General features: G+C 39.3%; 1 non-coding gene across 1 annotated transcript; it reads left to right on the top strand.

Moving 5' to 3' along the window:
- Positions 2,948–3,019, top strand: TRNAC-GCA. Its single transcript has one exon. It is a non-coding gene; the product is annotated as a tRNA-Cys (tRNA).

The following is a 6,925-nucleotide window of genomic DNA, read 5'->3' as shown; positions in this document are numbered from 1 at the left end:
TTTTGTATGGTTGCCTTGTTTGTTCTGAATATTCATTAGAAGGACTGATGCTAAAGCTGAAACTCCAATACTTTGGCTAACTGATGCGAACAACCGACTCATCTGAAAAGACCCTGATGCTGGGAAAGATTGAAGGCAGGAGGAGAAGGGATCGATAGAGGATGAGATGGTTGGATGGCATCACTGACTCAGTGGACATGAGTTTGAGTAAGCTCTGGGAGATGGTGATGGACAGGGAGGCCTGGAGTGCTGCAGTCCATGGGGTTGCAAAGAGTTGGGCACGACTGAGCAGCTGAACTGAACTTGTTTGTTGGTGGAGGGCAAGGCTGTGGTGGGGAGTCAGGGTAGGATGAGACATAGCCACAAGTAGGAAATTTTATTTCTGGTCTCATGTTACTTAAAATATTCCAGTGAATATTGCATTTTACCTCCCAATGTAAAGAAAACACTTTAAGTTGCTTATCATTGGAAAAAATTGATGATCATCAAAATTGATGATCAAGGTGACCCCTGCTTGTGCTGGGGCTTGGAGTATCTGAACATGTTAATGTGCACTCCTTGGGGGGGGGGGGCGGAACTCATGTCAGTTTGAGAAGCATAATTACAAGGGGGGAAGATAACACAAGAAAAGACAGAGGGAAAGGACATCAGGCACCCAGAAAGGCAGCCCATTGTCTTCCAAAGGAGGTGTCCCTCACTGTGGAGAAACTTTACATCATTAACCTAGATATTTTATTATCGGTGCTGTATAGATGGAGAAGTCTTGAGGCTACTGTAAGAACATGACTGAAAACCAGAGGCAGGAGGCTTAAGTCCAAATCCTGAGAACACCAGAGAACTCCTGACTCCAGGGAACATTAATCAATAGGAGCTCATCAAATGCCTCCATACCTACACTGAAACCAAGCACCACCCAAGGGCCAACAAGTTCCAGACAAAGACATACCATGCAAATTCTCCAGCAATACAGGAACCTAGCCTTAAGCTTCAATATACAGGCTGCCCAAAGTCACTCCAAACCCACTGACATCTCAAAACTCATTACCGGACACTTCAGTGCACTCCAGAGAGAAGAAATCCAGCTCCACCCACCAGAACACCGACACAAGCTTCCCTAACCAAGAAACCTTGATAAGCCACCCGTACAACCCCCACCCACAGTGAAGAAACTCCACAATAAAGAGGAACCACAAACTGCTAGAATACAGAAAGGCCACCCAAAACACAGCAATATAAGCAAGATGAAGAGACAGAGGAATACCCAGCAGGTAAAGGAACAAGATAAATGCCCACCAAACCAAACAAAAGAGGAAAAGATATGGAATCTACCTGATAAAGAATTCCAAACAATGATAGTGAAAATGATCCAAAATCTTGAAAACATAACGGAGTTACAGATAAATAGCCTGGAGACAAAGATCGAGAAGGTGCAAGAAATGTTTAACAAGGACCTAGAAGAAATAAAAAAAGAGTTGATATATAATGAATAAAGCAGTAAATGAGAACAAAAACACTCTGGAGGGAACCAACAGTAGAATAACAGAGGCAGGAGATAGGATTAGTGAGGTAGAAGACAGAATGGTAGAAATAAATGAAACCAACAGGAAAAAAGAAAAAAGAATGAACAGAAATGAGGGCAACCTCAGAGACCTCTGGGACAATATTAAATGCCCCAACATTCAAATCATAGGAGTCCCTGTGATTTGAAGAAGATGAAAGAAAGGCCATGAGAAAATATTTGAGGAGATAATAGTTGAAAACTTCCCTAAAATGGGGAAGGAAATAGTCACAAGTCCAAGAAACCCAGAGAGTGCCAAACAGGATCAACCCAAGGCGAAACACCCCAACACATATTAATCAAGTTAACAAAGATCAAACACAAAGAACAAATATTAAAAGCAGCAAGGGAAAAACAACAAATAACACACAAGGGGATTCCCATAAGGATAACAGCTGATCTTTCAATAGAAACCCTTCAGGCCAGGAGGGAATGGCAAGACATACTTAAAGTGATGAAAGAAAATAACCTACAGCTCAGATTACTGTACCCAGCAAGGATCTCATTCAAATATGAAGGAGAAATCAAAAGGTTTACAGACAAGCAAAAGCTGAGAGAATTTAACACCACCAAACCAACTCTCCAACAAATGCTAAAGGATCTTCTCTAGACAGGAAACACAAAAAGGGTGTATAAACTCAAACCCAAAACAATAAAGTAAATGGCAATGGGATCATACTTATCAATAATTACCTTAAATGTGACTGGGTTGAATGCCCCAACCAAAAGACAAAGACTGGCTAAATGGATACAAAAACAAAACCCCTATATATGTTGTTTACAAGAGACCCATCTCAAAACAAGGGACACATACAGACTGAAAGTGAAGGGCTGGAAAAAGATATCCCAGGCAAATAGAGACCAAAAGAAAGCAGGAGTAGCAATACTCATATCAGACAAAATAGACTTTAAAACAAAGTCTGTGAAAAGAGACAAAGAAGGACACTACATAATGATCAAAGGATCAATCAAAGAAGAATATATAACAATTATAAATATATGTGCACCCAACATACGGAGCACCGCAATACGTAATACAAATGCTAACAAGTATGAAAGGGGAAATTAATAATAACACAATAATAGCAGGAGACTTTAATACTCCCTCACACCTATGGATAGATCAACTAAACAGAAAATTAACAAGGAAACACAAACGTTAAATGATACAATAGACCAGTTAGACCTAATTGGTATCTATAGGACATTTCTCCCCCAAACAATGAATTTCACCTTTTTCTCAAGTACACATGGAACCTTCTCCAGGATAGATCACATCCTGGGCCATAAATCTAGCCTTGGTAAATTCAAAAAAATTGAAATCATTCCAAGCATCATTTCTGACCACAAGGTAGTAAGATTAGATGTCAATTACAGGAGAAAAGGGCTTCCTTAGTGGCTCAGACGGTAAAGCGTCTGTCTGCAATGCAGGAGACCCAGGTTCGATCCCTGGGTTAGGAAGATTCCCTGGAGAAGGAAATGGCAACCCACTCCAGTACTCTTGCCTGGAAAATCCCATGGAGGAAGGAGCCTGGTAAGGCTAGAGTCCATGGGGTCGCAAAGAGTCAGACATGACTGAGTGACTTCACTTCACAGGAGAAAAAGTATTGTAAATTCCAGCAGATGGAGGCTGAACAACACACTGCTGAATAACCAACAAATCACAGAAGAAATAAGAAATCAAAATATGCATATAAATGAATAAAAATTAAAACACAACAACCCAAAACCTGTGGGACACTGTAAAAGCAGTGCTAAGGGGAAGGTTCATAGCAGTATAGGCTTACCTCAAGAAGCAAGAAAAAAGTCAAATAAATAACCTAACTCTACACCTAAAGCAACTAGAAAAGGAAGAAGTGAAGAATCCCAGGGTTAGTAGAAGGAAAGAAATCTTAAAAATTAGGGCAGAAATAAATGCAAAAGAAATAAAAGAGACCATAGCAAAAATCAACAAAGCCAAAATCTGGTTCTTTGAGAGGATAAATAAAATTGATAAACCATTAGCCAGACTCATCAAGAAACAAAGGGAGACAAATCAAATCAACAAAATTAGAAATGAAAATGGAGAGATCACAACAGACAACACAGAAATACAAAGGATCATAAGAGACTACTATCAGCAACTATATGCCAATAAAATGGACAGCTTGGAAGAAATGGACACATCTTAGAAAAGTACAACTTTCCAAAACTGAACCAGGAAGAAATAGAAAATCTAAACAGACCCATCACAAGCATGGAAATTGAAACTGTAATCAGAAATCTTCCAGCAAACAAAAGCCTAGGACCAGATGGCTTCACAGGTGAATTCTACCAAAAATTTAGAGAAGAGCTAACATCTAACCTACTAAAACTCTTCCAGAAAACTGCAGAGGAAGTAAACTTCCAAACTCATTCTATGAGGCCACCATCACCCTAATACCAAAACCTGACAATGCCACAAAGAAAGAAAACTACAGGCCAATATCACTGATGAACATAGGTGCAAAAATCCTTAACAAAATTCTAGCAAACAGAATCCAACAACATATTAAAAAGATCATACACCATGACCAAGTGGGCTTTATCCCAGGGATGCAAGGATTCTTCAATATCCGCAAATCAATCAATGTAATACATCACATTAACAAATTGAAAAATAAAAGCCATATGATTATCTCAATAGATGCAGAGAAAGCCTTTGACAAAATTCAACATCCATTTATGATAAAAAGCAGGAATAGAAGAACATACCTCAACATAATAAAAGCTATACATGACAAACCCACAGCAAACTTTATCCTCAATGGTGAAAAATTGAAAGCATTTCCCCTAAAGTCAGGAACAAGACAAGGGTGCCCACTTTCACCACTACTATTCAACACAGTTTTGGAAGTTTTGGTCACAGCAATCAGAGCAGAAAAAGAAATAAAAGGAATCCAAATTGGAAAAGAAGAATAAACTCTCACTGTTTGCAGATGACATGATCCTCTACATAGAAAACCCTAAAGATGCCACCAGAAAATTACTAGAGCTAATCAATGAATACAGTAAAGTTGCAGGATATAAAATCAACACACAGAAATCCTTTACATTCCTATACACTAGTAATGAGAAAACAGAAAGAGGAATTAAGGAAACAATTCCATTCACCATTGCAATGAAAAGAATAAAATACTTAGGAATATATATACCTAAAGAAACAAAAGACCTATATATAGAAAACTATAAAACACTGGTGAAAGAAATCAAAGAGGACACGAATAGATGGGGAAATATACCGTGTTCATGGGTCAGAAGAATCAATATAGTGAAAATGAGTATACTACCCAAAGAAATCTTGATTTCAACGCAATCCCTATCAAGCTACCAGCAGTATTTTTCACAGAACTAGATCAAATAATTTCAGAATTTGTATGGAAATACAAAAAACCTCAAATAGCCAAAGCAATCTTGAGAAAGAAGAATGGAACTGGAGGAATCAACCTGCCTGACTTCAGGCTCTACTACAAAGCCACAGTCATCAAGAGAGTATAGTACTGGCACAAAGACAGAAATATTGATCAATGGAACAAAATAGAAACCCCAGAGATAAATCCAGGCACCTATGGTCACCTTATCTTTGACAAAGGAGGCAAGAATATACAATGGAGAAAAGACAATCTCTTTAACAAGTGATGCTGGGAAAACTGGTCAATGACTTGTAAAAAAATGAAACTAGAACACTTTCTAACACCATACACAAAAATAAACTCAAAATGGATTAAAGATTTAAACATAAGGCCAGAAACTATAAAACTCCTAGAGGAAGACATAGGTAAAACACTCTCCAACATAAATCACAGCAGGATCCTCTATGACCCACCTCCTAGAATATTGGAAATAAAAGCAAAAATAAACAAATGGGACCTAATTAAAATTAAACGCTTTTGCACAACAAAGGAAACTATAGTAGGTCAGTCGCTCAGTTGTGTACGACCCTTTGAGACCCCATGGACTGCAGAACATCAGGCTTCCCTGTCCATCACGAACTCCCGGAGCTTACTCAAATTTATGTCCATCGCATCGATGATGCCATCCAACCATCTCATCCTCTATCATCCCCTTCTCCTCCTGCCTTCAATCTTTCCCAGCATCAGGGTCTTTTCCCAATGAGTCAGTTCTTCACATCAGGTGGCCAAAGTATTGGAACTTCATCTTCAGCATCAGTCCTTCCAATGGATATTCAGGGTTGATTTCCTTTAGGATTGACACGTTTGATCTCCTTGCAGTCCAAGGAACTCTCTAGAGTCTTCTCGAACACCACAGTCCAAAAACATCAATTCTTCAGTGGTCAGCTTTCTTTATGGTCCAACTCTCACATTTATACATGATTACTGGAAAAACCATAGCTTTGCCTGGAGGGGCCTTTGTCCACAAGGTAATGTCTCTGCTTTTTAATATGCCGTCTATGTTTGTCATAGCTTTTCTTACAAGGAGCAAGCATCTTTTAATTTCATGGCTGCAGTCACCGTCCACAGTGATTTTGGAGCCCAAGAAAATAAAATCTGTCACTGTTTCAATTTTTTCTTCATCTGTTTGCCATGAAGAGATGGGACTGGATGCCATGATCTTCGTTTTTTGAATGTTGAGTTTTAAGCCAACTTTTTTCACTCTTCTCTTTCACTTTCATCAAGAGGCTCTTAGTTCCTCTGCTTTCTGCCATAAGGGTGGTGTCATATGCATGTATGAATTTATTGATATTTCTCCTGGAAATCTTGGTTCCAGCTTGTGCTTCATCCAGCCTGGCATTTCTTATGATGTACTCTGCATATAAGTTAAAGAAGCAGGGTGACGGTATGCATCCTTGACGTACTCCTTTCTCAATTTGGAACCAGTGTGTTGTTCCTGGTCTGGTTCTAACTGTTGCTTCTTGACCTGCATACAGATTTCTCAGGAGGCAGGTGAGTGAGTGAAAATCGCTCAGCCATGTCCAACCCTTTGTGATCCCATGGACTATAGAGTTCATGGAATTCTCCAGGCCAGAATACTGGAGTGGGTAGCCTTTTCCTTCTCCAGGGGATCTTCCCAACTCAGGGAACTATAAGCAAGGTGAAAACACAGCCTTCAGAATGGGAGAAAATCATAGCAAACAAAGCAACTGACAAAGAGTTAATCTCAAAAATATACAAGCAACTTCTGCAGCTCAATTCCAGAAAAATAAACAACCCAATCAAAAAATGGGCCAAAGAACTAAACAGACATTTCTCCAAAGAAGACATACAGATGGCTAACAAACAGATGAAAAGATGCTCAACATCACTCATTATTCACTTCAGTTCAGTCGCTCAGTCATCTCCGACTCTTTGCGACCCCATTAATCGCTGCACGCCAGGCCTCCCTGTCCAT

This window comes from Capra hircus, chromosome 20 (assembly GCF_001704415.2).
Source record: "Capra hircus breed San Clemente chromosome 20, ASM170441v1, whole genome shotgun sequence".
NCBI classification, from domain to species: domain Eukaryota; kingdom Metazoa; phylum Chordata; class Mammalia; order Artiodactyla; family Bovidae; genus Capra; species Capra hircus.
Note: the sequence above shows the minus strand (reverse complement) of the source record. Positions and strands in the feature narration are given on the sequence as shown.